Source organism: Peromyscus maniculatus, chromosome 3 (assembly GCF_049852395.1).
Source record: "Peromyscus maniculatus bairdii isolate BWxNUB_F1_BW_parent chromosome 3, HU_Pman_BW_mat_3.1, whole genome shotgun sequence".
NCBI lineage: Eukaryota > Metazoa > Chordata > Mammalia > Rodentia > Cricetidae > Peromyscus > Peromyscus maniculatus.
In genome coordinates this window covers 135128660-135137668 of record NC_134854.1, presented here as the reverse complement: position 1 = coordinate 135137668, position 9009 = coordinate 135128660, and the positions used below count along the sequence as shown (strand labels likewise).

General features: G+C 41.4%; 1 non-coding gene across 1 annotated transcript; it reads right to left on the bottom strand.

The window, feature by feature from the left end:
* Positions 1 to 235: 235 nt before the first annotated feature.
* LOC121828459 (small nucleolar RNA U3) lies at positions 236 to 440 on the bottom strand. The gene has a single exon (XR_006070923.1). It is a non-coding gene; the product is annotated as a small nucleolar RNA U3 (small nucleolar RNA).
* Between the last annotated feature and the right edge of the window lie 8569 nt (positions 441 to 9009).

Here is a 9009-nt window from a genome sequence, read left to right as displayed (position 1 = left end):
GACCTCTTCTGGCCTCCACAGACACTGCATGCATGTGGTACACATACATACATGTAGACAAAACACTTATACACATGAAATAAAAATAAATTTTAAAAAAGAGAAGGAAAAAAAGGAATGGAGGCAATTGGAAAAGCTTGTCTTTTCCAGATTTTAGACAAAACACTTTCAGGTTTTCCCCATTTAGTATAATGTTGACTACTCTTAAGACATCTTCCCCTCAAGTTTGAAAGAAACCACTCACATGGCACCTTCTTCTTGTTCTCCCATGGAAGAGAAGGCTACTCATCAACGGCAGGTAGCCATTGTGGCAAAGCGACATCATCAGTGGCTTCATGCTCAGGAAAGAATGCTATGTCTCCTTCCCATGGTGTCAGGAACTCTATAAGGTCAGGGAAATTTCTGCGGTTACAATAGAAATATTCCTCAAGTATAGCTTTTCTTTTAAAAAATAGCTATTATTTTATTATTTTTTATGTGTGTGGGTGTTTTGCCTGCATGCATGTGCACCATGTGTACGGAGTGCTCACAGAAGCCAGAAGAAGGTATCACATCCCCTGGGACTGGAGTTACGGACAGTTGTGAGCCGCTCTGTGAGTGCTGGAAATTGAAGCCAGGTCCTTGGGAAGAGCAGCCAGTGCTCTTAACTGTTGAGCCATCCATCTCTCCAGCCCCAGTATAGCCTTTCTTAACTCATCTTCTCTGGACTTAAGTTCTAGGAGGCAGGTCAGAAGAGTAAAATTACCCATACATTGCCACGCCCTCTGCTACTCTCTGCTTTTTCTCCTTAGCTGTCATGTTTTTGCTTCAGCATTCTTTCACCTTGTTAGCGAGGCCAGGCATGGAACAGAAACCCAACCCTAAGAAATGGCAACTCGCCTTCAGTAGGGGCCCAGTCCTACACTGAATTCCCATCTTCATATTAGAGATGTGTGAGCATGTTCATGGGACTGCTCTCAGCAAAGACACCTCCGAGGGTGGGAGTGCAGCTGACTGCCAGGCCTGCAGGAATTTCTGACATGGAACAGTCCTTCAGTATCATCCAAAGCCAGGTAGGAGTCTTCTGTTTGGCAGTCATTTGAAAAGGCTGCTGAGGGAGGTTCTGTCCCTCAAGTCAGATAGATCACCTGGGTTCAGGGCCATGCTGGAGTTGAGGGGAGTTGGAGTTCCCAACAGCCAACATTTGAGATGTTTGGGAAAGTGAGAGTTTTAGTCCAAATTCACAGGCAATAACAACAATAATAACAAACCAAAAGAGACCCTGGGTGGCATGTCACTCTTATATTTCCCCCGCCAGTCCTTTGCCTTTTGTTTTCTTCAGTTACTGATGTCAGAAGTATAGAATTTCCTGGAACAGTAGCACAAAACAGCAGCAGCATTTACAAAAAGGAGTTGAATTAAAAAGAAATCACACACACACACACACACACACACACACACACACACACACACACCACCCCACGAATAATACTATATCAGCAAAAATGGAAATGAAGTTTTATTAGACTCCAGCCTCCGTTTGATTCAGTCTCCAGTTACCGCGCTATCATCTGTTCAGCACTCTCTCATGTATGTATCAGTTTTACACACTTATAACTAGAGCTGTCATGTAGACGTATGGACTATGACATCTATGCTGTGCGTATGTGACACTTTTGCTGACCATAGTGGCTTTTTCTAATGAGTTAAACTTCACATAGAAAAATGTATGGAGCTTATACAATTTGATTAGTTTCTATAGATCTATGAACCTGAGGGACTACTGTGCACATCAAAGTAAGCATTTCTCTTACTCATTATTCCCTATGACCCTTTCTGATTGACCCTTCTATCTCCATAGCAGTCATGTTTGATTTTGATCACTATGGATTAGTTTTGTCTGAATTTTAATTTTATGTGCAATAGGACTGACTTTGATACATTTGTATCTAAGGATTAACTTTTACTTCTGTAATAATGCTCATGCATTTTTACCTATACTTTGTTTTAAAGATTTAGTTTATGTATATGAGTGCTCTATCAACTTTATTCCAGATCCCACTATAGATGGTTGTGAGCTGCTATATGGGTGCTGGGAATTGAACTCAGGACCTCTGGAAGAGCAGCCAGTGCTCTTAACTACTGAGTCATCTCTCCAGCCCCATACTCATGTATTTTAAATTGATTATAAAACACATACACTTTTCTTTGAATGTGTGTGGGGGACAGGTTTTCTCTACATGCTCTGGCTGTCCTGGAACTCACTATGTAGACCAGGCTGGCCTCAAACTCACAGAGATCTGCCTGCTTCTGCCTCCCAAGTGCTGGGATTAAAGGCGTGTGCCATCATGTCTCACTAGTGCATGCATTCTTATTATCAACATTAAATATAACATAGTAATATTATATGGCATTAAAAATTATCATTCAGTGTATAAAATACATTACATGTATAGTTTAAATGGAATTTTCCATCTGGGTCTACAGTCCTCCCTTCAAGATCAAAAACCCCAATATCAGACATAAGGAAGCCCTCTTTCAAGTGTTGGTCAGGGTTTTCCAAGAGACTTCCAACACATTACAGACCATTTTTATTGCCCTTGGTTGCTCCCCAGAAGTTCAAGATAAGTTCATAATGATGAAGAACACCATGTGCTTCAGATGTAGAGTCTGGAGATCCCTGAGCTGGAACTGATTTGAAAGCGTCCACTCGGAGGACCAACTTTCATGGTACCAGAAGGCACCATTGCAAGCTTCTAAATGAGGGAAGCAGCCAACAGTCCTATCCAGCTATGATGTCTATGAACCGCAACAATGACTGGCGAGACACGATAGCCCTAGGGGTGCAGCAGTGGTGCACATGCCTTGGCTGTGACCAGCAGTTCTCTAACTGGGCGAAAGGCCTGCTCAACAGGAGGGAAGTCATGCCTGGTACTGGAAACCTAGCCAGCTGCCCAGGGCTGGTGAAGTCACGGGTCTTGGAGACCATCACTTTACTAAATCAGCACAATCCCTAACCACATTCTAAGTATTTGTCCTTGAACCCATGATCAGTGTAGTACTCGCCCCTCAACAAGAGAACTTCTCTTTGAAACAACTACAAATAATAAAAATGCAGGGTTGTTGAACTTGTGTTTCAACCACACGGCACACGTAAGGTACTGTTGTACTGTCAGGTACAGTCCCAACGGATACATCTAAGTCTCAGAGATCATTGAGGAAGATGAGGCAGACAGGTTATAAGATGCTGCAGATCAGTGAGCTTTTTGTTTGACTGTGTCTCTCCTGAGAATGTCAGAAGCTATGCCCATAAAGTCTCACCAGCATGACTGTGTAAACATGAGCTGAACAAAGACAACAACCATAGAAATGCTGAAGTAGTTGGGGAAAGCCCAAGAGGCCTCAACCCTACACCAAAAACTATAGGCAACTAAGGAAGGCTGAGATGGTTTGTAGACCAGGCTGGCTTCAAACTCACAGAGATCCACTTGGCTCTGCCTCCCGAGTGCTGGGATTAAAGGTGTGTGCCACTGCCACCCAGGCGATGTAATTATCTTAAAATCTCAAAAAGATAATAAAAGATTTCATCATCCGTAGAGCCACTTCCTATAGATAAACACTGAATAGTTATGGTTTGTGTATATGTGTGTTATGATATGTGTATATATGTGCTTTTGTGTGTGCCCCTGTGTAGACAGATTTTTCTTTGGGCTGCCAGCTCACAAAAAATGATATAGAAACTTATTATTAATTATGAAAGTTCATCCTTAGCGTAGGCTTGTTTCTTTTTTTTTTTTTTTTTTTTTTTTTTTGGTTTTTCGAGACAGGGTTTCTCTGTGTAGCTTTGCGCCTTTCCTGGAGCTCACTTGGTAGCCCAGGCTGGCCTCGAACTCACAGAGATCCGCCTGCCTCTGCCTCCCAAGTGCTGGGATTAAAGGCGTGCGCCACCAACGCCCGGCTAAAATTTTTTTCTTTTTCTTCTTTTTTTTTTTTATTTTTAGATTTATTTATTATGTATAGAGTGTTCTGTCTGCAGGCCAGAAGAGGGCACCAGATCTCATTACAGATGGTTGTGAGCCACCATGTGGTTGCTGGGAATTGAACTCAGGACCTCAGGAAGAGCAGCCAGTGCTCTTAACCGCTGAGCCATCTCTCCAGCCCCGTAGGCTTGTTTCTAACTAACTCTTATAACTTAAATTAACATTTAATCTATGTTCTTTTACATGGCTTGGTTACCTTTACTCTGTACTGCCCATCCTGCTTCCTCTGCCTCTGGTTGGTGACCCTGGCTTTCCTTTTCCCAGAGCTCTCTCTGTCCGGAAGTCCCTGCTATACCTCTGGCTTAGCTATTGACCATTTAGCTTTTCATTAAACCAAACACAGTGACAAATCTTTACATGGTATAGTCAAATATCTCACAACATTTTCCTCTTTTTCTAAATAAAAGGAAGGTTTAATTCTAACCCAGTAAGACTATATACAATAAGAACAATTGGGGTTGGGGATTTAGGTCAGTGGTAGAGTGTTTGCCTAGCAAGTGCAAGGCTCTAGGTTCGGTCCTCAGCTCTGAAAAAAAAAAAAAAAAAGAACAATTATCAGATAAGAATTACATTCACAGTCTGGGCGGTGGTGGCGCACGCCTTTAATCCCAGCACTTGGGAGGCAGAGCCAGGTGGATCTCTGTAAGTTCGAGGCCAGCCTGGGCTACCGAGTGAGTTCCAGGAAAGGTGCAAAGCTACACAGAGAAACCATGTCTCGAAAAACCAAAAAAAAAAAAAAAATTACATTCACAATGTCCAGTCCATTTGCATTTGGCAAATTCATAGAAAATGTTCCATTATCTATCCTATCTTGCTGAGTCTAAACTTCTATACTGAATTCACTTTCTATCCTAACTTGTATTACCAACTAATTTTTTTTTAGACCTTAAAATTTTTTCTTAGAAGCCAGGCAGTGGTGATGCACACCTTTAATCCCAGCACTCGAGAGGCAGAGACAGGCAAATCTCTGTGAGTTCGAGGCCAGGCTGGTCTACAGAGTGAGATCTGGGACAGGCACCAACACTACACAGAGAAACCTTGTGTCAAAAAATAAAAACAAAAAAATTTCTTGGATAAACAATTTAAGCTTTTATATCTCTCAACCTTATACACTTTACACCTCTTTTGTGAGTTTCTTTTCTGAATCTGGTAACAAGGAAAACTGTAACTATAACTGTCTAATCTTCAACTCCATCAGAGACCCAAGAAGGATATAATATTATAATATTATCTGAGTAAACAGGAAGTATAGAGAAAACAACTTCCAAAACTATAGAAATGACAGAAACAGCTGGCTACCTGATAGTCACCCAAGTTTCCTCTGCAACATTGGGGCATCCATCTTCATTCTACAGGCCTAGAATATCTGACAGACTCCTGTGAAGCAGGAATTTTGAAGGACTATCCTACTTTGTCTTGGCAGAGTTTGTCATTGTCTTCTTATGTGTCTTGATTGTTCAATTTGAACAACATACTGTCAGCAGTCGAGGCAAGGACAGTCTCTTGCTCAAATGGCTAGCTTTTGCCACCAAGAAAAGAGGTTCTTCGATGCCCATCATCCTTTTCTGAAGTAAATTGGTGCTGCCAGGAACAGACGTGTCTCACTGTCATGAAAAGCCTTATATTATTAAAACATCTTAAATACCATATTCTGTAGGTCTTTGAAGTATTTGAAGACCACCTGTCTATCTGAAATTTATCTCTGTATGACCTTGAAAGCATACCTTACATGACTATAAGTTTGATTGTTTTAGATGACTATTAACCTATATTTCTTTATTATCCTAAATAGCTTTCAAGGGCTAAACCTTTACATTACATTTTAAAATGAGCTGAATAGGTACAATACCTTAAACAATAATAGAAACATATATACAATATAACAAAAATAACCTTAAATTTGTATCAATATATAAAATTCCATACCAATGCAAGATATTTGAAATTAGTGGTTGTTCAAAAGTAGACTCAACAATCCACCCTTTTATCCAACCATTTCTATATCATATTCCCCTTTTTCCCCCTCAGAAAGAGATCCCTGAATATAATATCCTTTGTTCAGCTTTCTCCCTGACCATGGCCAGTAACAATGATGACAAACATCAATAACCCATTGAATGACCAAAAGCCACCCACCCCACCTCTTGAGAATGTGGGAATTATGTTTTCTAGACTGCTTCCTGTTGTCTGGGGGTGATGGTATTTTTGAGGGGTCCTGAGAAAATTGAGAAATTTTCATGAGAAATGGTCAAGTCCTGGGAGAGCTAGCTGTTGTCTAGTCTCAGTGAGATGGGAAAACGTAGGGCTTATCTGAAGTCTGGCTGGAGTAATCTGTGAGGCTGGACCATCTCAGCCAGCAGCCTTGAAGCTGTTCTGGAAATAGAACTCTGAGGAAACTGCAACAGAGCACTCTGAGAGGCTGGATCACTTGTGCCGCCTGTTTTCGTTGATGCCTGGTCTCCTTGCTCTGAAAACATACAAACTTTCAAAGGTAACATATATATCTGCATTAATACAAGTATGGACTGTGTGTAGCTGGAGTTTTCCTGCCTTGCCCACATTCAGGACAAATCTTTGTCACCCGCCAGTCCCACAGCCGCTCAGACCCAACCAAGTAAACACAGAGACTTATATTGCATACAAACTGTATGGCCGTGGCAGGCTTCTTGCTAACTGTTTTTATATCTTAAATTAACCCATTTCTATAAATCTATACCTTGCCATGTGGCTGGTGGCTTACCGGCGTCTTTACATGCTGCTTGTCCTGGCGGTGGCTGCAGTGTCTCTCCTCCTTCTTCCTGTTCCCTCAATTCTCTTCTCTCTTTGTCCCGCCTATACTTCTTGCCTGGTCACTGGCCATCAGTGTTTTATTTATATAGAGTGATATCCACAGCAACTGTGTGTTGTGCACAAGCCATCCAAAGATGATTTTTAGTTTTATGCTTGAGCAGATAAAATAAAGGTCACCTGTCTTGTAGTTTTGTTTAGGTTTCTCTTCCTTCCTTCCTTCCTTCCTTCCTTCCTTCCTTCCTTCCTTCCTTCCTTCCTTCCTTCCTTCCTTTCTTCTTCTTCTCCTTCTTCTCCTTCTTCTCCTTCTTCTCCTTCTTCTCCTTCTTCTCCTTCTTCTCCTTCTTCTCCTTCTTCTCCTTCTTCTCCTTCTTCTCCTTCTCCTTCTCCTTCTCCTTCTCCTTCTCCTTCTCCTTCTCCTTCTCCTTCTCCTTCTCCTTCTCCTTCTCCTTCTCCTTCTCCTTCTCCTTCTCCTTCTTCTTCTTCTTCTTCTTCTTCTTCTTCTTCTTCTTCTTCTCTTTTGGTTTTTCAAGACAGGGTTTCTCTGTGTAGCCTTGGCTGTCCTGGAACTCACTATGTAGACCAGTCTGGCCTTGCACTTGCAGAGATCATCTGCCTTTGCCTCCCAAGTGCTGGGATTAAAGCCGTGTGCCACTATCACCCAGCAAGTTTATTTCTTTATGTCTGTAGCCAGGATTTTCAAGGGGTCCCCTGATCAAATCTGATCCTCTTTAACCTTGAACAAATCCACAGCTGTTTATTTTCTGTGGAAACAAAAGTATAACCTCTTCCCCAAAGCAACACATTTTTTGACTTCCATTAAAGTTAAGGTATTCCTAAAGTATCTAGGCTGGTTTAATTCAGCAGTCCTTTCCACAATCCAGTGTCTCTCAACAGCTGTCATTTTCTGTCCATTAGCATTAAAAAAAAATCAAAATTAGCACAACACCATATAGGATCTAGACTCTCTTGTGTATTTCCCATCTTAATGTGGCTTATCTTTTTCATATTATTTTACTTTTTTAAAAGACTTATCTTATTATTTATAAACTATTTTTCTATGACTGTCTATATCTATTTTCTTTTCTATTTTTAAGCCTACATATGTTTTTTAAACACACTGTAACTTGTTTAGGTTTTTTTTTTTTCTCTCTTTTTTTCCATCGGGATCTGTCTTGATTAAGCATCTGTAACATTCTTTGATCTCATAAGACAAACCTTCTTTTAAAAAATGATTTGTTTATTTATTGATGTGCACTGGTATTTTACCTACATGTATGTTTATGTCCTCATGTCAGATCTTTTAGAAGTGGCATTACAGACAGTTGTGAGTCTCCCTGTGGGAAGTGAATCCAGGTCCTTTGGAAGAGTAGCCTGTGTTCTTAACCACTGAGCCATCTCTCCAGCCCCGGGAGACAAATCTTAAGCTGCTATGTCAGCCACAGGCATAGCTCAGCTTAGCACATGGCACTGGTGGATGACTCCAGTCTGCAGGCAGCAGCTGGTAGCTGTACCTTCATATGCTGCCAGGCACTAGCCTGCCTGAGAGACTGTAGGACCAGGAAGCTACATCTAGCTCTTTGTCCAATTTTTTCTTTTTCTTTTTCTTTTTTTTCTTTTTTTCTTTTTTTTTTTTTTTTTTTTGGTTTTTCGAGACAGGGTTTCTCTGTGTAGCTTTGCGCCTTTCCTGGGACTCACTTGGTAGGCCAGGCTGGCCTCGAACTCACAGACATCCACCTGGCTCTGCCTCCCGAGTGCTGGGATTAAAGGCGTGCGCCACCACCGCCCGGCTTCTTTTTTTTTTTTTTTTGCTTTCTCAGGCCCTGTGTTTGGATACTCAAGTCTTCATGTTGGATGCCATTTGTAGACAGATTTTTCTTTGGGTTGCCAGTTCACACCCACAAAAAACAACATAGAACCGGGCAGTGGTGGTGCATGCCTTTAATCCCAGCACTCGGGAGGCAGAGGAAGGCAGATCTCTGTGAGTTCGAGGTCAGCCTGGTCTACAGAGCAAGATCCAGGACAGGCACCAAAACTACACAGAGAAACCCTGTCTTGAACAAACAAACAAACAAACAAAAACATAGAGACTTATTAATTATGAAGGCTCGGCCTTAGCTTAGGCTTGTTTCTAACTAACTCTTATAACTTAAATTAACCCATATCTTTTAACCTACATTTTTTTTTTACATGACTCAGTTAC